The following is a 22,846-nucleotide window of genomic DNA, read 5'->3' as shown; positions in this document are numbered from 1 at the left end:
GTGTTCTTACAAAATGTGTATTGGTGCTCATGTGCAGATCTATTTAAACTAAATAGATTTCTGCTTTACTTCTTAGGATATTTCCTATATTTTCTTCCACGCTGTCATGTGAACATTTAGTTCAGTTATTCTTGCCAATGTCTAGTACTCAACAAAGGGCTGTTTTGCAGTTGTATACATATATGTATACAAATAGCCATTCACATATAGAATTGACTTCACATGGTGTTTTAGTCAACTTTTATAGTGCTGTGACCAAAAGACCTGATGAACAATTTTACAATTTTAGAAAATCAAAATTTGTTTTGGAGCTCATGGTTTCAGAGATCTCAGCCCATAGACAGCCAGTTCCATTCCTTGGGGCTCCAAGTGAGGCAAGACATCATGGTGGAATAGTGTGGTAGAGGAAAGCAGCTGGGGATGTGCCACCAAGAAGCAGAGACAGCTCCATTTTTAAGGTGCAAAATATATATATATCCCAAAGGGATGTACACAATGACACAACTCCTCCAGCCACAACCTACTTGCTACAGTTACCACCCAGTTAATCCCTATCAGGGGATTAACACACTGATTTGGTAAAGACTCTCATAACCCAACCATTTCATCTCTAAACTTTCTTTCATTGTCTCCCACATGAGCTATAGGGGAATACCACATACCTAAACTATAATATTCTGTCCTTGGCCCCTGGAAGCTCTTGTTTATCTCACAATGCAAAGTACATTTAGTTCATTTCAAGTTCTCATAGTCTTATAATTCAAGCATTATCCAAAAGTCCAAGTCCAACATCTCCTCTGAGACTCAAGGCAAACTCTCAGTGTGAGCTCCCCTAAAAATTAAAAGCAAGTTACATAAGTCCAATATCTAAAGGCACACAGTAAATATTTCCATGTGAAGGAATAGGGACACAGAAAGAAAGAATGGGAGCAAAAAGCAAGACTGAAATCCAGCTGGGCAAACAAGTCCTGTGCTCCATGTCCAGTTATCTCCAGAGGGCTTGTGTAGCTCCACCCCAGTGGCTTTGCTGGTTGCAGCCCATGTAGCCCCTTTGCTTGCCTGTGCTCCCTTCCTGCAGCTTTCCTCAGCAGACATCCCAGGGTACTGGCATTTCTTAATTTTGGAGTCTCCACTACAGCTTTAGCTTCCTCCTCACCTCTTCATGCATTATCCTCTCAGGGTCTGCCCACAGGAACTCTGATCCTGCTGCCCTTTGTCTGGCCTCCCAGGCCTTCCTTTGAAATATCAGTGGAAGCCCTCCATGACCCCCTAGCTCCAGCATCCTGCATTCCTGCAGACTGCAGACTCAGCACCAAGTGATTGCCATCAAGGTCTGCTGTTTTCTTGAGCAATCGTCAAGCCTCCACAGAGCATGAGTGCAGTAGCCTCTGAGTGTCTGGGTGGCCGAGCATGGTGAGACAACTTCCTAGGTCCTCTTATGCAAGCAGAGTGCCCTACTGGTCTCCCTTCCAAAGAAGTTTTACTTTTACTCCTTTCAGCCTGAGATGGGTGTGATCTTGACACTTCCTGAGATCCCCTCAAGCCATCTTTTCTATTGTCACTAAGCAAAGTCTTGAATGTTTCTTTAGTGGCTGCAATGTCTTCTTGGCCCCAGTTTTACTCAGTTTTCTGGTCAAACTGCAATTTTCTCAAATCTTTCTGCTTTTCTTTCTGTTCTTGATTATCACAATAAACTCGACTAAAAATTGCCAGCAATACCCATGCCACTTTTTTCTTTTGTTGGAGGATAGATGGGTGGTGTCTCTAACCCTACTCCCATGCCAAGGCTGGTGTTCATTTTGATTGCTTGGGGACCATATCATAAAATTTGTTACATGTGTTGTGTATCACCCCTGGCTCCTAGAAATCCACCACATTTTGAGTATCTGTTGTTCCTGCAACAGACAACCAGATTGCCTACAACTCCCTGCTACTTCAAACAGTTCTTGCTGAACATTTTTCCATCTGTCTCTTTAGGACCTGGGTAAGATTTTCTTGGGATAAATTATCAGATATATAATTTCTGAGTGTTGGTTATTCCTATCCTTAATTTTATGCAAGAATGTCAATTATTATGGAAATGTAAGGAGGAAGGAACTCTATGTGTTACTAGTGGGGATGTGAGTTTATTTCTCTCTCAACTATAAGTCTTACTGGTCAACGTGGTGTGGTGGCTCTGCCCTACAGGGCTGTTCAGGAAGACATTTTCATTTCATCTTAGTGTTCAGTCATAAAATAGGATATGTCCCTGACAAATGGTTGTAGCTGGTTTGCCAGCACATCTTCATTCCTACTAGAAGGAGGAAAAAAAAAAAGTTCAGGGAGAACAATTTCTTTTTAAGCAGTGCAGTGGAATTTTTATACATCTCTCACTCATTTCTCAGAGAACTGAGTCACAAAGTCACAATTAGCTTTAAGGAGGATAGGAAATGTTTCTAATCATCTTGCTATGTGCTCAGCTAAAATTTACCATATGAGAAGAGGAGATAGATTTTATAGAAGAATTAGCAATTTGCAAACACTTTTTCTTCTGAGGTACCTGACTCATTCTTGTTGAGTTTCAGAAGTTCTTTATATATTAAGTGATGGTTATTTCACAAGATAAAGGAGCTAATAAACTCTAGTTGCAAAAAAATAGTTTTTTTTTTTTAAAAAATGACTATATAGAGACAAACTCAGAACAGGCAAAGGTTACCTCAGCAGGACAGAATGGCTCAAATTTTGCACATTCTGAGAAGGGCTTATCTTTAAGATAGATACCTGGTTAGATTTTAGGAGATGAGCTCTAAGCCCTTGAATATTCAACTAACTGAGTATTTTTGTGTGCTTGAGGCCTTCAGCCATGAGATACCAATTTGATGCAAGCCATATTAATTTTCTTTGTGGGGGACTAGAGTCTGAGTAGCTGAGGATAGTTATGCAAGCCCTGAGTCCTTATGTTACTGATCCCTATAAAATCTCTGGGCAGTCAAGTGCAGTGGCACATACCTGTAATCCCAGTGGTTCAGAATGTTGAGATAGGAACATCGCAAGTTCAAAACCAGCCTCAGCAACTTAACGATTCTCTCAGAAATTTAGAAAACTCTGTTTCAAAATAAAAAATAAAAAAGACTAGGGCTATGACTCAGTGGTAAAGCACCCCTGGGTTCAATCCCTGGTACCAAAACAAACAAACAAACAAAAACCTCTGGACACTAAGGCTTGGGTGAGCTTCCATCTTTGCTAACATTGAGCCCAAGTTGTCAAAGATTTCTTAGAGAATCAAGTGCAACCCATTGAGAGAAGACCCTTGTAAGCTTGTGTTTGTTTTTCCCCCTTATCCTTTTTCCCTTTGCTGAATTTTAATTGGTATAAATTTGCTAGGGGAATCCTGATGCAGGCCCCAAATTCATCCTTTAAATATTGAAAAGAAGAAATCAATTACTTTAAAATGCTTATAATCCAATGCATAAATACATAAAAAATTCAGAAAGAAGTCCTTTCTCCTTTTGTTTTCTTTTAATATTTGGAAGTTTCTGAGAATACATTGAGTATATGGGAAAGTTGCCTTAACTCTTTCAAGACAAAAGGATACTCAGTCAGTCAGTGAATCTGTCATTGAGTCCCATCAGATTATTTTACAGCATCAAATATACTCATTTGGCTCATTTAGAGTCAAACTGATCAGGCCTTAGTGACTGAAGTTTTGGGATTGGCACTGTCAAGCACTGTGCTGTGGTTTGAATGTTTTCCTGAAGGCAGGGGATGCATTCCAACACATGCTGGAAACTGAACCCCCAATGCAACAGTTTTGGGGGGCAGGGCTTCAGGAGAGGTGGAGTGTGGACAGGAGGGTGCAGTGAGTGGATTAATGCTATTATTATTCAAGTGGGTTTGTTGTCTCTAAAGTGGGTTCCTTATGGAAGGTTGAGTTCAGCTCTTTTTTCCCTCTTGCAATAGGATGATGCATGCAGCAAGAAGTCCCTTCCTCCATCTTAGACTTCCCAGCCTCCACAACTGTGAGCCAATAAATTTCTGTTTATTACAAATGTCTTAGTCTGTGGTATTCTGTGTTAACAGCATGAAATGAACTAAATACTCTACTTTGCCACACTTGATAAGGTCCAGTGTTCACCGCTTGAGAGAGTTACCTAAAGGGAGAATTTGAAAAATAACATCTTTTTACTATTGATAATTAGAGTTGGCATGGAAACATTGCTTCAATAAGTTGGCATGGTAACCACCCTCTCCATGATCCTGAAGAACCAGAAGGGTAGGGCTTGAAATTCTGGCACATATTTTGGAAGCCTGCTGATCCCTGATCTACCTCAAGACTTTTTGTTGTTGTTGTTGTTGTTTTGGGTTCTTATTTACTCTCCTATTTATAATTATATTCTCTTTTGTGAAAAGAAAAGTGCCCTGATTACCATTCTGGTTATTACTCTAACTTGAGCATCCAGCACAATCACTTTCCATAAGAATTGCCATTGATGTCATCCAACTTACTTATATAGTGATTTTGAAAAGCTTTTATCCAGAGTTTACTAACATTGGCCAAATAACATATTCTTTATTCTTCAAGTTTATTTCTACATTGTAATTATTTTAATATCAGATGTGAAACACACCACTAAATTATTTTGTTTTGAATCTGTAGGTATCAGTGAAATTCTATTACTGAGGAAGCAGAAATAAATTTGAAGTTTGGGTAAATAGAGGTCGATGCTAACAAATACTCATTGCATATTCATTTTAGTGTATCATAACTATTATAAATTGGGGAAGAGTTGCAGAATGAAGAAAAGCAGACAATAAGCTGCCTATTAACCCTCATGGCTTGATAATTTAATGGTCTATTACCTGCTTAGCCTAAATTTTAAATGGAGACATGTGAAATTGCCTTTTTATAAGGAAAAATGATTGACTCTTAGGGATTACATACACTTCAACCTTATACTGTCTTGATTTTTTTTTCAGGATATATTGATGTAATGTGATTCTCAAGCAACTAATTCCTGTGAGACTATAAGTTCTCTTACCAGCAGGATTTACATCCAATTCATCTTTGACACAATTTCTTTGTTATGGCACCTATTTGTAGAGGATATTCATAAACTTTTTGTTTGGATAATGTTAATTTCCCTTCCTCCTGGCACCCTACCTTCTTTTTGTAAAATTGCCTCTGTCCATGTTAAGTCATGGTGGGAGGTACTACTGGCGATGACCTGCCACCAGGAAAGCCAAAGTATTGAGAACCTGCTGTTCTTCTCCCATTAATGGACCCATGAACCTAAGCCAAGTTAAATGAACACCTGGAAACTTTAAAACCCAAGTGAGTAATGCTAGAATGGGGAGAGTATGTGATCAGCAATTGAGTACTCTGCCTACTTTTTTTTTTTATTGTTCTAGCTTAATCTTTGATGTCTTCCTCCTCTTCTGCTGCTTTGGACTTCTGTCCTCTCCTCAGTGTGATCTTCCAGCCTCTAGCCAACTCTGTGCATCTCCTAATGCACTGACCTTAAGCTACCTTTCTGTAAATTAGGATTTATTCTGTTGCATATAACCAAAAACATTGCCAATATAATGTTGTCTTATTCATTGACTCATACTCATGAGTTGAAGGTTTTGATTACAATAACCATGTTGAGTATGGCTGCTCCTATTTAGAAATAGTGAACCAGATGAGGTAGTGGTAAGAGGGATGGTTTACGCCAAAGGCTTTTAGAATATGAGCCATGAACATGAGTCATATCATGAATATGAGTCGAGGAATGAGTAAATAGGAATAAGTAAATAAATCAGGTTCTATGAAAAGTGAAAAGTAGCAAATTTCCCTGTAAATCAATCCTTGCAGAAAAATCTAACTACTTTGATCTGACTTTTTTCTTCAGCATTTTTGTGGCAGTCTCTTCTCCATTATTTATTTAAATCGGCTGAAAATGGACAAGGGAAATATTACATATAATTCAAAACAGCTGAATTAATTTTATTCCTACTTCCTAATACTCAATCGATCAATCCTCCAGTACAGATTTATTGAGTACTTAATATGTACCAGGTAGTCTATTTAGATACAAGTTTATGTAAACAATAAATGATGACAGCAGCATATTTGCCTGAAGGAGAAATCAGTCTGGCAATAAGGAGAGAAGTATAAGAATGAACTAGAAGAAGCTTTGTGTTGGGGTTTTGGACAGTGTAATGGAAGATGACCTAATATGAAAAGGAGGGAAATAAGTATGTTGAAGCAGGGGAGGTGACCCTTAGGTTTCACCTTGAAAAAAAAAAGTACAAGGGGGTGAGAGAATAAAGTTGAATAATCATAATGAGTATATCACCAATGATAGGCATATCATCAATATAAAGTTTAGTGATAAATACTTACAGTAATAAGTGTTTTTAAATGGACAGATGGTTTGATAAGTAACAGTGTGAAATTTACACTGAAATATTGAGTTAACTGGTGTTTAAGAATTCCTACCCTCCATATTATTCATCCATAGTTGAATTATGAATTCAAATTGGGATATTCCCTTGGCTATATTACATGAGAAAAACGAAACTTCTGTGCAATGTAAATAAATCCTGATATTTCTGCAGATTTCTGTAAGAACTCAGAACCTTACCCAACCTGTAAATGGAATTATTTGTTTTGAGCAATGCAGAATTTAAACACTAAGCACACCAGGCTTTTTATTTTTAAATAAAGAGGACACACTTCTTCCATATGTCCAGCCTTTCTACATCTTTCTTCAGCAAACTTGAGCCACAGAGGTATATCTCAGAATGAAGTGTGGTTAATTTCTCTGCACTGTCTTCAACATATCTTATTTTGGATCAGAAGGGTAGAATCTAGCAAGCACTGATTGACGATGTTTTCATGTTGTCATTATGATGTGGCTAATGATCCAGTTAAGTATGTTCCTAAGCAATCAGAAAAAGTCTTTCTCCTTAAATGCCTGTCTTTCCCCTTAGTTAATTTTTCTGGATTAATCTTGTACTTCACCCCAGTATAAATCTTGTCTTCATCCTAATGGTACTATTAATAAATACATACGGCAAAAGCTTACTTTCTGTCTTTTGAGATGTGAGAGTTTTGTCTAACCAAAGCACTTATGACTTTCAGTCCCTTTTAAACAGGCACATAAAATAAGTATAAATGATATAGAGAGAGTCAGATGTTTGCCACTAAGAGTTGAAGGTTTTGGTTATAATAACCATATTGAGTTTGGCTGCTCATCTTCAGAACTAGGGAATTAGATGAGGTAGTGGTAAAAGGGTTATGCTAAAAGTTTTCAGATTACTTGCATTTGTACTCTAGGAACACAACTAAGTTCTTAATGATGGAAAAACATTGGATTAAACCCTTGGACATGAGCCTTGTGGTTATTGTTGTATTGACTGTTACTTTTGCTCTTGTAGAGTCTGTTGCATGCATATAACATGGCTACTAAGCAATAAACCTCATCCCTGAGGATGTTGTGGAATAATTTACATCAAGATTTGGTGTCTAAAGGAGAGAAAAATACATCAATGAATGGTCACTCTGTGATTTATTGCTAATATAAGAAGCAATTTTAGCTTGGCCAGACTCATCAGTTTTGTTTGAGTTTAGCCCTCTTAGATCAGGCTGTTACTTTGCCTAAAAGTTAGAAAAGTACTAGTGCCACTAGACCCAAGAAAAGATTATTAGTCTCTCGTTGTGGATAGGAGTAGTGGAAAAGGCACTTTTGTGAGAAGTAATCACAGTGAGGTCTTCTGGGACAAACTGTCTGAGATGTATCTCTTAGTTTTCACATTCACTTCCATGGGGAGTTTCTTGGGTGCAATGTTTAACTCAAGGTTGCTGTTCTGTGAGTGTGCCCCAGTTGGAATTTTAGTTGTGCAGAAATCGAACTCTTGAGCAGATGCAATATGGACCAATGTATAGTTTAAGTGTGCTACTTCAACCAATGACATAGAGGAGATGTCAAGAGGGGAGAATTGGTCTGGACTGAACCTACATTTGTGGATGAGCAGTGATGTTAGAACTTTACCGTTTTGACTAAAGACATTCCCCCCTCCTTTTTTAACTTATGGAAGAATAGAATACATTTTCACCAACTGTATTATAGGGTTAATTAGACAAAAGTAACTCTAAAATAGATTGTTCAAATGCTTCTCTGGAAACTTTATAGTATTTTGCTGCTATCTTCTTTTTGAACTTGACATCAGAAAAGAGAGAATCTAGGATTTTAATAATTTCAGGTCAAAATACTCTTTAAAATTTTATTTACAATTCATTTCTTTCAAAGTAAGGCATTTCTGATGTTCTTCTGTTTTTGTTATGTTGTAACAAAGAATATAATAGCAAGAAATTAAAAGATTTTTTTTTTGGCTAAAAATTTTCTCCTCCTTGGGTAAGTAAACAAATTATTTTTTTGTTTTCTTCTCCCTCTAACTTATTTTTTTTTTTTGAAAAACATGCTGCATTTGTCTGCTGGGGCCACCATAACAAAGTACTATAAACTGGATGGCTTAAACAACAGAAATTTATTTCATCACATTTCTGGTCTGTTTCCAGTGAAGATGGTCTTCTTGAGTTCTCTCTATATTTTTACATGGTGGTAGGTGAGGGAGGGAGAGAATGCAAGCTCTTTAGTGTCTTTTCTTATAAAAACATTAATCTTGTTAGATTAGGCTGCACACTCATGACCTTATTTAACTTTCATTCTTTTATTTTTCCGAATATCTACACTGGATTCAATATATGAACTTGGACATGTATAAATTATGGACACATCAAGTCCATAAAAATTAGTACACCATTGTACCTTGTTTTTGATATTGAAATTCATATCTTCCTTTTCCTCTTTAAAATACCTTTTCTCTGCATCTTTTTTTGGGGGAGGGGTGCTGGGGGTTGAACTTAGGGATACTCGACCACTGAGCCACATCTCCAACCCTATTTTGTATTTTATTAGAGACAGGATCTCACTGAAGTGCTTAGAACCTCACTTGTTCTGAGGCTAGCTTTGAACTCATGATCCTCCTGCCTCAGCTTCCTGAGCCGCTGGGATTACAGGTGTGTGCCACCTACCTAGCTTCTCTTTAATAAATGCATATATTCCTATTCTATTATTAATCCACCTACTGAATTTTTACTAGGCCAGCACTTTTTTTGTGCTCTGCATTGCTTTTGATATTATCACGAAGATGTGGACTGTGTTTGAGTAGAAATTGCAACAATTGAATGAACATTTAAATAACATTTACTTCAGAATGGTTGGGAAGATTTGGAAAATCGTCGAAGTGCTTGTAAATTTTGTGCTATCTACATGTGAAATAGTATTGCTGTACTATTTAATAAAAGGTTATTGACAATTTTGAGCACTTAAAGACATAGATGCTTCTGATCTATAGGTGAATTAAGTAAAAAATATTTCTTAACTGTCCGTGTCCTAGATATTGTTTGAGGAACTTAGATTATAACAAGGAATAAGATGTTCTTAAAGAGTTTAGCCAAGATGATGTGATCCTAACTGCATTTTAGGATTGGACATGATTGTCTTGCTCCATAGGGGTCTTCAGAGAAGAGTAGATCTGTTCAACTAGGTTGAGGTTTCTGAAGATAAAGACTTGTAATCTGTTCTCATCATTTCAGAGCAGACACTCTTCCAGAGAATAACCTAATGTTCTACCCTTTCTTCTAGCCCATTTTTGGTATCTGACTTGGTTCTTTGGGTGTTAAGTCAGCCAGTTTGGTTTCTTTCTTTGTTTACTCCAATACTAGCTTTCCCTGGCTTTATATGTTTTTAAAATTCTGCCTGGCATCCACTCAGTGTTTTTGTCTGGTCATTGATTAACTTCAATTAACAACTAAGTCATTTTTTTTCTGACTTATGCCACAACTGACTTTGTCCTACCCTAGTCACCCTGGGGATTGACCCTTGCTAGTAATCTTAAAGTATTTGAGAGGGTTGCACATTTACTATCATTTTTTTTGTAGGGGTACTTAATTCAGCAATTTTATTCTTGACCTAAAGTGTCATATCACCCACAGGACAATTGAAAGTGCGGGATAATACACATTCATGCATTTAGGAAGAGTGAGTAATGGTTTATTGAATACTTAATCACAATTTGATTTTCCTAATTGTTATCATTTGGGTTTGAAATGTCCCTTGCAAATCTCACGTTTTGGAAGAATGACCCCCTAGACAGTAGAGATCAGAGGTGGAGCTTTAAGGCAATTAGGGTTATGACCTCATCAGTGGATTAATCAATTTGCTTTACTAATCCAAGGATAACTAAATACACTAACGAGTTGTTAACTGTAGGCAGGTGTAGTTGGAAGACATAGGTCATTGGGGCTATGCCCTTGAGGATTATATCTTATCCCTGGCTCCTTGCCTGTTGAGGCATGCACTGTTTCTGTCTCCATTTCCCAGCTGTCATGAGCTGAGTAGGTTTCCTCTGTCATACCCTTCTTCCGCACTGCTTCTGCAATGGAGTCAGGTGACCAGGGACTAAACCTTTGAAACCATGAGCCAAAATAAACTTTTCCTTTTCTAAGTTGTTGTTGTCAAATAGTTTGGTCACAGTAATGTGAAGCTGATTAATACAGAAATTAGTACCAAGAAGTGAGAACATTGCTATGACTAACATGACTATGTGGTTCAGAAGCCTTTGGAATTAATTTGTGGGAAGAATTCAGAAAGATTTGTTTGGAGAAGCTTCAGAATGTTGTAAGCATAGCTTAATGGCAATTCTGGTGGAAGCTCAGAGGACCAGAATGCCAATAGGAATGCAGATAGTTATTTTGTTAAATAATTTGTCTGCATTTTGTTCATGTCCTCAGACTTTCTATGAGGCAGAATTTAAAAGTGATGGACTGATTCATCTGGAAGAAAATTTCTAGGCAGCACAGCATTCGGGAGGTGGCATGGTATTTCGGGCAACTTTTAGGAGATTTACTTTGAAAATCAGGAACAAAAAGCAGAAAGGAAAGACATGAAAAATTTGCAGTTTGGCCATAGAAGCATAGGTAAGTTGAGGCCTTGCAGGTATAAATGGTGAAGAAATTACTGACACTAAAGAGGAGCTAAGTACATTGCAAAGAGATAGTAGGAAAGACACCTTGAAGGCATAAGAGGAATCAGTAAGACCATACTTATCTCAGGCTCAATGGTGTAACAATGAAAACCTTTTTTTGAAAAAAAAAATCATGGGGGCACTGCCTAGAAAGTTTTTTTCCTAGTATTCATTTCACCATTCATGATTGGTCAGACACTCAAAGGCTGCAGCAACATTGTTTCAAGGGGGACTTATGACTGCTTGAGCTGTTGGCTGTCTTTGACATCATCCATTTGGTGCTGGTTCTGCAGGAATGGAGGATGCTAGAATTAGGAAGTCACCAAGGATTCTTCTGAGATTTCCAAGAAAGGTCTAGGAGGCCAGGCCAAGTGCATCAGGGTTGGAATCCTTGTGGTTAGTCCCTGATGGGATATCATGTCTAAAACTGTGTGAGTAAAGCCAAAGTTACAGTGGAGATTCCTAAGATTAAGAGATGCCTGTAATGTGGAACACCAGCTGAGGAAAGCTGCTAACTGCAGACAGAACCAGCCTAAGACAGAGGCTATTTCCTGGACTATTCCATTGATAGATGAATGAGCTACTGGGTGACAGTGAAGACAAGTAGGCATGTCTGGAGGATGGAGGTCACTGGGACTCTATCGTTGAGGACCATATCTTGTCCCCAGCTCCTTAAACCTTCTCTGTTTCCTGACTCCTATAATCTGAACATCTCTCCCTCATCACTTCTTCTACAATGTTTCTAGAATAGAATCAGGTGAACATGGACTGAATCTCTAAAACCATGAACCAAACTAAACCTTTCCTCCCCTAAGGGAGGAAAAATACCTTGTCAGATATTTTGGTCACAACAATGAAAAGATGACTAAAAATCATTTTTCTGTGTAAAAAGTAGGTGTAATGGTTAATTGGAATTGTCAACTTCTTTTGATTGAGATGCTGATGATTGAGAGGTTTCTGGATGTGTCAATGAGGGTATGTCTAGGAATGATTGGCATGTGGAATAGCCAACTGAAGTGGAAACACTCCCTAAGCATGGACAGCACCATTCAATAGGATGATGGCTTGGATAAAATAAAAGTTGGAAGAACAAGGAAGCAGCAGCAGATGCAACCTCTATTCTTTTTGAAAGGGTTCTTTATTGCAGCTGTGATGGTCTGAGGATATAGGACTCTCACTTCTTCACTCTTCCAAAGTGGACCCTGCCAGTATTTCTCCAGGGGGTTTCTAGAAGCCTTTGGTCTCAGACTAGGGTGTCACTGTTGATTCCTCTTGTTCTGGGGCTCCAGCCTCTTGGACTGCGCAGCTACTGGTTCTTCCAGCTCTCCAGTTTTCAGACAGCCATTGTGGACTATCCAGCTTCTGGTCACATAAGCCAACCTAATAAGTCATCTTTTTATAATTATATTTCCTATTGATTCTGTTCCTCTAGAGAACCCTAGTACAGTGGGTAAATATTATAACTTAAAAACAAAGAGATATTAGCAGGGAACATTATTTTTCATGGTAAAAAGTTACACTACATCACTTTTATTCATTTGTATTATTTTGAAAATTTAGGTGTTTGTGTTTCCTATATTTTTATTAACCTGTGAAAACATCATATAATAATTGGTATGAGAAATACTTGCACTATCAGAATAGGGGACATGCCTAACCATCCCTGCAACTTTTTTACCCTATCTCTACCCTCCTATACTCACTAGGATTATACATGTGCACCACCATGCTCATCCAGCAACTTTATTCTAGAGTAATAGTGAAATGTGTGACAAATGTTGTTTAGAACAGGAGATAGGTTGGTTCACCTTCCAGGACCAGAACTGGACCTTGAAAACCTTGTTTAAGACACAACAGAAAGAAGGGTGCACAAATATTTAAAGTGAAGGGTATAATTGGTACCCAGAAGTAATTAGAACCATCACTTTCTTGGGATCTTTTACTTTATTTTGCAAGTAGTAATAGTATCATAGAATTATTATTTTTTTTCAATTTTATGTTATACAAAGGCTCAGGAATCATGTCAATGTGTGAACCTACCTCAGTTGGCCTGGGATGTAAGTACACAGAGACCAGTGCAAACTTGGTTATGATACTTTCACTTGTCAGGGTATTTTTCTCCTTTAGATAGATAGCTTAAATTTGAAATTAGGCACTTCCTAGGTATATCTTGATTCTGAAGCTATGCTAGTGTTGAAAAGCATTGCAGTGCCTTTTATATCAGTTGGATACAGTGGTAATTCTACAACCTTTCAGTCCTATACAATAATTTCTCTTATAAGTATATATTAGTTGGATCCTTACTTGCTTCAGATAAGCTTTCTGATGTTTTCAACTCATTCTGTTACTGTAGTGAGTACAATTCAAACAATCCACTAAAAGGGCAAATGCCCTTAGGAAAGAAGAAAATAATACAATGTGACTTCTCTTTGAGGAGAACTCAAATTCAAAGGCTGCAGTTTATCAGTAGCTTTTTGTTTTTCAAGTTTTCATGAATAGAAAGATATGGCTGGAAACTAACAGCAAACTCCAGACAGATTTGACAATTTACCAGGAGACTGCAGAATGACTTTGATGCTTTTGAAAATATAGCTAGGAACAGACATCTCAACTAGGGTCATTATCAGTCAACTGTTCAGCTTGACAGTCTCTTTCAATATTTTGTCAAGACAGTACTGGAGTATTTTTTTTTCTTTGAAGAACGTTTTATTTTTTTAGATTTTCCCCAGAACACCTGCATTTAAAACTTAAAAATATACATGCCATTCTAAATTTGGGACTTAAAACATGTTTTAGATTTGTTTTCAGTCCAATAAGAATAATTTAATATAAGTATAATATTGAGATTCTCTGTAAGATTTTCAAATGATTCATGTACTCAATACATTCTTAGCAAAACTGATGCTAATACTAGTTCACTTATTTTCTCTTTGCTGTGTAGTGCTCTCAAAATACTATGACCATCATTCTCATCATATTATCATGCCTAAGAAATTTTAAGGTCTAAGTACATGTCACTGTATACAAAATTAAAAAATTTTTTTGTAGTATTGATGATTAATCTCAGAGGAGCTCTTCTACCACTGAGCCACATCCCCAGCCCTTTTATTTTTATTTTGAGGTGGGGTATCATTAAGTTTCCCAGGTTGGCCTTGAATGTTTGATCCACCTATACTCACTAAGATTATACACATGCACCACCATGCTCATCATTTTATGTAGAAACTTTAAGAGTAAGTGATCTCTCTCTCTCTCTCTCTCTCTCTCTCTCTCTCTCTCTCTCTCTCTCTCTATCTGGCAGATGACAATCTAATAAAAATATTGTTGTAGGTTGTTTAATGCATTTGCATTGCAAGAGGATCACATATTTTTACTTTTGGTGCTGAGGTTGAACCCTGCAATGAGATAATATTGATGAATGCCAAATGTCTCCCTGATTCTGTGTGAGCCAATATGGCTTAAAAGGAAGACAGCATGTTTTCAGAACATGATTCATTTTAACTGTCCAAGGAAGATTAGGTTACCTCATAACTCTGGTTTTTACAACTTGAAATCTCATAATGCTAGTTACCAGCTAGAAAGACACAGTAGATAATTATTTAAATCAGTTGAGTTTGTTAAGAAGCACCCAATACAGAAGTCATATTGGGATGAAATTTTTTTTAATAAAATTATCAATTAAATCAAAAGTAAACTTAACTCTTAATCAAGAAACAACACATTTACATGAATGTATACATTACAATGAAAATTCCTAACAACTAAAAACTTACAAATAAAATCTGATATGTAGTACTTTAATAAGTCTAGAAAAACAGTATGGTATGTTCAGAACTTGTAATAGTAATGCTTTGAAAAATAGTTTTTATTAAGTGTAATGAAACACAGCAAAGTCCTGGTAAAATTTGGGGACACTTAGCAAATACTCTGCTCAACTTGCAACTGACAACCTGGAGTGATGTTTCATATCTCACACACATACATGATATTTCTATGTCCATATGTCCATGCACATACACATGTCAATCTGCATGGACAATAGTTGTACTGAGAAGGGTGTGCCCTTGGCGATCAGCTTTCACTGAGCCTAACTAAGCCTGATCTGAAGCAACACATGCTCCCTGGAAGGAGGCTTCTGTCAGTGCTTCTGCATGGCCATAAACACAGTGTTAATAAACTAGTTTAAGCTCATAATCTTGACCAATAAGAATGAGAAGAAATCAGAAGAATTGTCATATTAACAGATACTAGAAATCATTAACTGAAGTTTCTCTCTTAAAATCAGAAATAATTTTCTCAAATTATGGGATGAGTCCATTTAATAGATTCTAACAGTGTTACATAGCTTATTAGCTTCCTAAAGTACTATTATACCACTGTAGTATAATAATTTATGTTCTTGGAAGTAATCCTGAATTATGAAGCCAAAAACATGGTCAGCAACTTCTCTTAATATTTAAAAAAAACTTCTATCTAAATTGATGAAAGTCTAAAAATATTTTGGTGCTTTAAAGGATAAGTTCAAGTATCCAGAAAAATAAATTCCATATTGGGGTATTTTTTTTCTCCTTACTGTTTTCTGTTCTAGGTGTAGACCAGGTGAAGGGCAGCAAAAAGTAGTGGTGTTCTAGGTTGTGGTGCACAGAATCAATGGATAAACATCCTGTCCTTACAAAGGTCAGAAAAGACAGAGAGCTGGAGAATCTAGAAGTGAGCTATTTGCAAAAGGGACGAAATTAAGGGTGAGAGTCAACTTGGTGGAAAAGAGAGACAGTGAGAGAAATTATGAACAAAGATTTTTATAGCCAACTCCTATTAGGGAAACCTGAAGGAATTTGCAAGGCAGAGGACAGGTTTTCATAGGCATTTCTAATGCAGTTTTTATACCAATCTGGCATAAATGTAGAATACATTAAAAAGTGTTTGTGTAAGATTGTATTATGAATTATGCTATGAAAGGAAGCATGGATGACATATTAGTTTCCTAGGGCTTCTTTAACAAAATTCCCCAAACCAGATGCCTTAAAACAAGAATGTATTGTTTTCAGTTGTGGGAGCTGGAAGTCTACAATTGAGATGTCCGTAGGGCCAGTCTAAGGGAGAGTGCTTCCTTACCCTTTCTAGTTTCTGGTCTTTGCTGGCAATTGTTGATACACCTTGGCATGGAGATTCGTCACTCCTGGCCCAGGTCATCTTCTCCCTGTGTTTCTTCATGTGGTCCTCCTTTGGTGAATATTTAAATCCAAAGCTGAGGAGTGGGATAACTGGGTCAAATGGTGGTTTCATTCCATGTTTTCTAACAGATCCCCTTTTTAATATAAACACTAGTGGTACTGAATTATGGTTCACCCTAGAGATTATGGTCCACACTCATTTTAACTTGAATATTCCTATAAAGACCCTAGTTACCAAAAAGAGGCAGTGGGGGGTTAGAACTCAATATACCTTTCTTGGAGGACATAGTTGAGTTCATAATGGATAGATTCTCATCAGTCCTATTCTGTTTGCTTTGAAATTTGCACAGGGCTTTCTCAGATTTTGGCATTAGGTTTTCTACCACTCTTGAATTTTGATATTACACAATTTGTCTTTCCAAACATCATTAGTTTACTAAGAACTTGGAAGAACTGAACTGAAGTTGATATCCACATATTATTTTGAACTGTGCTGTTGCTCTGTTCTTTTGAGTTTAACTTGGATGATGATTTGGTAGTTTCCTCTAATATGTTCAGGGAATCTGTTTAGGGAAAACAAATGGACATTGGATAATTTAAGAGATGAGCAATGATTTGAGGAAGTGAATTGTATTGTGTCAGCTTAAATCTCTTATTCCATGTATCCTCTGGTGGTTTTGCTTCTCTGATCAGAGCCCGACTGATACAGTTGAAAGAGGAAACAATTTCGAACTCTGAAGACCAGGTATGCTTTTGAGGGACAATTTGATACGTTGTGGAAAATAGATAAAGCATCTGAATTGATATGACCCACAGCTGTATTTCAGCTCTATTTTTCTGGGTAGTTTCCCTCTCTTATATTTGACCTAATAAAAGTCCCGCTTTGTTTCAACTAAGCCATTTTGTCACTGCCTATAAATCTGGTTGTTGCAGGAATCATATAATAAAATCATCATTAACATCAGCTACCTTTTATCACGGGCATGTGATCTGCAGTTTGCTAACATATAAATACATATGAATGCTTTATTCCAAGAAATTGTGTCTATAACATATAAAAATATAGTTTTAAACAACAGCAGTCACCAAAAGAAGAAAAAAGAAAAAGAAAATAACCAACAGAAAATATGACTGGTAACATATTTTCTTTCTGAACAATAAAATGTGACTAATAGTTCTCTGGAGAAAAAATGCACAACAATGGCTATTTACCTAAGCAACATTTTATACCAAAATAGCACAATGATTTATAATATTATAGGTCATTTCAGAAGTTGCTACAGGACACCTCGTGCAGATAGTGTACGATGTGGTGCAAATTATAGTGATTTGTAGAAGTGTAGAGTGGAAGACTGGAGCAATAAAGAAAGAAGAATAATGTCCTTCCTTGAATCATGGGGGAAAAGCACAGCTCAGCAATGTCTCCAGGCAACTTCGAATAGTATAGTGCATTGAAGTTTAAGTCTCTAAAATGTCAAATCTAAATGACAACGAGATTACATTAGGAAAAAAAAATCTGGATGACAAGTGGCTTGGTTGATGGCATGAGAATGATACCATCTTAAAAGTCATTTATTCTACTCACTGAGAAGCACGCAAGGGATTAGGTGAAAACAATATTCACTCTTGAAATAAGTGAGGGAAGGGACACTAACCAGGAGACAGAATGTGGCCAGAAAAAGTTTTGTGATTTGGGCTTCAGTATGACTCCTTGACTAGTTCATTATGTGACCTTCATCCACTCGGTTGGATGAAGTGATGAGTCCTGTTCTGCCTGTTGCCCAGTTGAAAAGGAAGACATTCTGTTCTGTAAACAGAAGGTGCTCAGTAGATTCACTCCAAGAAGGAGGAAACACCCCATGTGGTTCTTTAGCTCTATGCATGATGGCACATCTGTATCTTTCCTTTCTGGCCATAAACTTCCTCAATCTACCAAGGAAGGGTGGGTATGGAGTGGGTAGGATTAGACAAGAACTCGTGTGCCATACACACTTGGGTGACATTTCTAAGGCACTTCTCCAGGCAGTTGTGAATAGGGTCAAATGAATCTTTGAGAATATCTAAGTCATAAAGAAAATACAAAAGAGGAAAAAGCGAGAGAGAAAGGGACATTCATTTTTTCCCTTTAGGCCAGGAAGACATGGTTCACATCCTCCTGGGTATAAATGAATAGATATTGTACTCTTAAATTTAAATGAATTTTGAGCACCTGCAGACAAAAATGTTGTGAATTCAAAGTAATGTATCTGGAGAAATGTTGAGGGAGGAAATAGATTGTGAATCTAAGGAAAATAGATTGTGAATCTAAGGAATGCATGCCAGCCAGTATTCAGAGCAGGCAAGAACAATCAGGCAATGCCTCTTGGTAAGAACACTGACTTGCTTAACAACAGTCAATGCCATTTAAAACAGGTCTGAGAAAATGATTGCTGAACACATTTGCCTGTGTCTGAGCCAATGCTGGACCAACAGGCTGCAGAGTCAGCCCAAGTTTGAATCCTGAAGCTATGTTTCAATGACTGGAAGATCTGGGAAATTATTTAACATCACCAAGACTTTGCTTCCAAATTGACAAAATGGGAACAGTATTGGTTTCTGCCTCATAGACTTTTGCAAGGATCGAATTAGATAGGAGATAATGCATGGAAATTACTTAGCTTGGCAAGTAGAATATGGCCCACAGATGTTATTGGCTATTCTATTATTACTCTTGTGAGAATAGAAATTCAAACAGAAAAGCTTTGAATTAGCCTCCTCTCACCATGTTATGAGGTCAATTTTAATCAAATAAACTTGGAGGTAGGTTATAAGTGGAGTACAAATGGGTGTGTGACTTCCATAGTGGATTTTGAACAGACATTAAAATACTAGCATACTTCAGAATCTAGTAAAATAAATGGCTTACAGTGCTACCCTGGTTAAAATTCTTTGTAATGTAAACATTTTGTACTCTTTATTTTGTTTAGGAAAAAAACCAGCTTCAATAGGGAGATTCCATCTGTTTGTGAGTGCCTATAAAGGGAAGGAATTTAAAGTCAGTAGGAGAAGATATTTTAAAAGTTTTTAGATATATTGAATGTTCTTCAAATAATTTTCTCTGAAAAACCAGCCTGGGAATTGCTAATGCCATCAGTCTGACAAGGGTTTTTGATCTCAGTAGTTTTTCAGACTACATCGTTGTTATAATGTTTAATTATTCCCTTGAATAGTTGATTTCATTTGAATGTTGTTTTTCATTTACAATCATCTACAGCTGATAACATCTTGATCATTTTAAACAGCCATCCTCTGGTATTAATATACTCTGCTTTTCCTACTGAATATATATATGTGTATTTTTTTTTTTGGTTGTTGTTTTGTTTTGTTACAAAAAGAACTGGATACAGCATTATTTTGATCCTGTTGGTTGAAACTACAAAGAAATATTTAAGAAACAGAGATAGTTTATTTGTACGCTTTATGAAAACATTTTTCTGGTCTTATTATATCTTTTGAGAAATACTGTAAGTTTTAAAAATCACATTGGATCTGGCTTCATCTTTCTGGATATTTATACATTAAAACAATATTTTTATTTATATGTGAGATCTCAAAATTTTATAAGTATTTTCTGAAGGACATAGAGAAAACAATTTTTGAGATTCATAAATAAAATCTAGTTCAATCATCTTGAGGGATGGGAGATGAGCAGGCTTCCTAAATCTTATCTTTTCTTACTCCACTCAGTTTTTTCATGAATCCCCAGGGGTCTACTTTCAGTCTGGCTCTTCTGGTGCTTTCACTATAGGTTAAAAGTAAGATGTCCTCGGCCCTATATGATCTTCTCAAGTTAATTCCCTGTACATACCTCAGTTTTCTCATCTATAAAATAATAAATTGTGCATACCTCATAGAGTTGGGAAGGATAAATTGACGTGGAATATCTAAATTTATGCTTTGTAAAAAAGGGATGCCTCCCAAAGACTGGCCATACCACCACCACCACCACCATCATCATCACCATCGTATCTTTGACCTGTATTTATTGTAGCTGCCTCTACTGCAGCACAGAATGCAGAATCCTGGGAATCCTCCATCATTTTTCTGTCCTCCATCACTCATCAACCATTCCTTCTTTTTCTTCTGTAGTACTGTGCTCTAATTTCAACCTTCACCATCATTCTCCTGAACAACTCATCCCCTGAACTAATCCACCTCTTTCACTTTGTCTTCTTTAACCTATGCTCCACTCAGTATCCAGCTCTGAAACAGACTGGGTGGTCACTTCCTCAGATGGAGGGCATCTACTTCCTGCACATGTAGAAGTCTCTCCAAACTTAAGCATCTGTCTCCAATTTGCTGAACTTGGAATCTTAAAAATGCAGATAACTGAATGAATGTATCTCTAAATCTACCTCATGGACTTCTTATTTAGAAGACTACCATCATCTAAATGTTATTTCCATTCAGAGGAGAATTTCCACATGAAAATGCAGGACACATCATTTCCTTTAAAGACAATTGCACATTTTAAATTAAGAAATCAGTGTGAAAAAGGCAAACTTGGGCTCACAGTTTAGTTTTACAATATTTGAACTCTGTAATCTTCCTTTGCAGAGCCTATTTTTTTTTTACCTCCAAAACAGGATCATAATATCTACCTTCAAGATTATTGTGCTTTCCAGATTATATGAAAATTTGACACTGCATACTATTAGTAGAAGCAAACATGGATTCTTAATGAACAGACCTGGCATTTCAGCAAATGTTAACAGAAAGTACTACCAGGATATGCAAGTTCTCAGATGAACTTCTGACATCTGAATTTGTGTCTCCTGGATTCTTCACATGATAATAACATGTTTGTGAAACACAGTTGAGTTTGGTATCACTGAGTGTTATGGTTTAGATGTGGTGTCCCCAAAAGCTCAAGTGTGAGATAATGAGAGAAGGTTTGGAGGAGAAATTATTGGGTATAGCCCCAAACTAATCAGTTAATTAATCCCTGCTGGGATTAACTGAGTGTTAACTGGAGGCAGGTAGGTTTTGGCTGGAGGAAGTGGTTCACTGGGGGGAGTGGCTATGGGGTATATATTTTGTATCTGGCGAGTAGAATCTCTCTCTGCTTCCTGATGGTCAGGTGAGTGCTTTCCTTCACCACACTCCACCACACTCCACCACACTCCTCCACCACACTCCTCCACCACACTCCTCCACCACACTCCTCCACCACACTCCTCCACCACACTCCTCCACCACACTCCTCCACCACACTCCACCACCACACTCCACCACACTCCACCACACTCCACCACACTCCACCACACTCCACCACACACCACCACACTCCACCACAATGTTGTTCTGCCTCACCTAAAGCCCCAAGAACCGGAGCCTGCTGTTTATGGACGGAGATCTCTGAAACCGTGAGCCTCCAAATAAACTTTTCCTCTTCTACAATTGTTTTGGTCAGGTCTTTTAGTCACAGCAGCAAAAAAGCTGACTAAAACAATGGTACATACATTTACATCAATTGTTGATGAAGTCCTTAGCCTAGTATATTTTCTCCAACCTGGTTATTATTTTTTTGTTCTTGTCTCCTAGTTTCTGAGCCAAGTGCTGATCCATTCTATTGTGCCAAGTTAGTCGTCATCTCATTCTGGTGTGTGCTAGTCCTTGGTCTGGTGGCCACTTTCTTATATCATAGCTTGATATTCTAATTATAGAGAAAGGAAAGCAACTGGAAGATTTGGAGTAAGCTTACTATATGCCAACCATGTCTTAAATATTTTGCATGTCTTATGTAATTTAATCTTCATAAGTCATAATGAAGTAGTTGCTTTACTGATATTACTTACAGTCCTTTCAGTAACCCTGTGAAATTATTCTCACTCCTCTAATTGTATAAATAAATAAACAGAGACATCATTAATTTAAATAACTTAGCAAAGAGACCATAGTTGGGAGCTGTCCTAGACAGTTTGAGCCCAGGTACGTATAGCTTCAAACCTGGTCTTCTTTATTCTATACTGTATTCTATACTATATTCCACTCTAGGTAGCAAGTACTACAAGTACTCTAAAGCACATTCTCAAAGTATGAAGACTTTCTGCTTTAATATCTCAGATTTTTATCAAGTATATATTTGTATTTTTATGGCTAAGTCCATGTGAAATTTCATGGTTTTATTAAAAGCAAGGATATAAAAAATATAAAAACTAGTCTTAGATGTGATTATGCTCTGAAAATGTTTTCTTCAAGCACCTTCTGAATGTGAATGGTGACTCTGTAACCTCAGGTGAAGTTCATCAGCTTAACAGAACTTCCCTGAAGCAAACTTGAACACGTACTTTGCATGCCCTCTAAAACTTAAATCTAACTGAAATGTTTTTTTTTTTGAATAATTTATACTTGTAAAGGAATGGAGGGGAGTAGCTACATTTTACATTGCAGAAATTTCTAAAAATTCTCTCTCAGTAATTTCTACTTTTTCTAAATTCCTGTCTTATAACTTCCCACCTTTCCTCTGGCTCTCCCTGATCTTTTCTTGTCCATTTGAATTTCTCAAGATTTACTTTAGCATTAATAATAGTAGTACAAATAAAAATGAGAATCAATGATTCATGTTAGGCACTATGTAT

Source organism: Ictidomys tridecemlineatus, chromosome 7 (genome assembly GCF_052094955.1).
Source record: "Ictidomys tridecemlineatus isolate mIctTri1 chromosome 7, mIctTri1.hap1, whole genome shotgun sequence".
Classification (NCBI taxonomy): Eukaryota; Metazoa; Chordata; class Mammalia; order Rodentia; family Sciuridae; genus Ictidomys; species Ictidomys tridecemlineatus.
Note: the sequence above shows the minus strand (reverse complement) of the source record.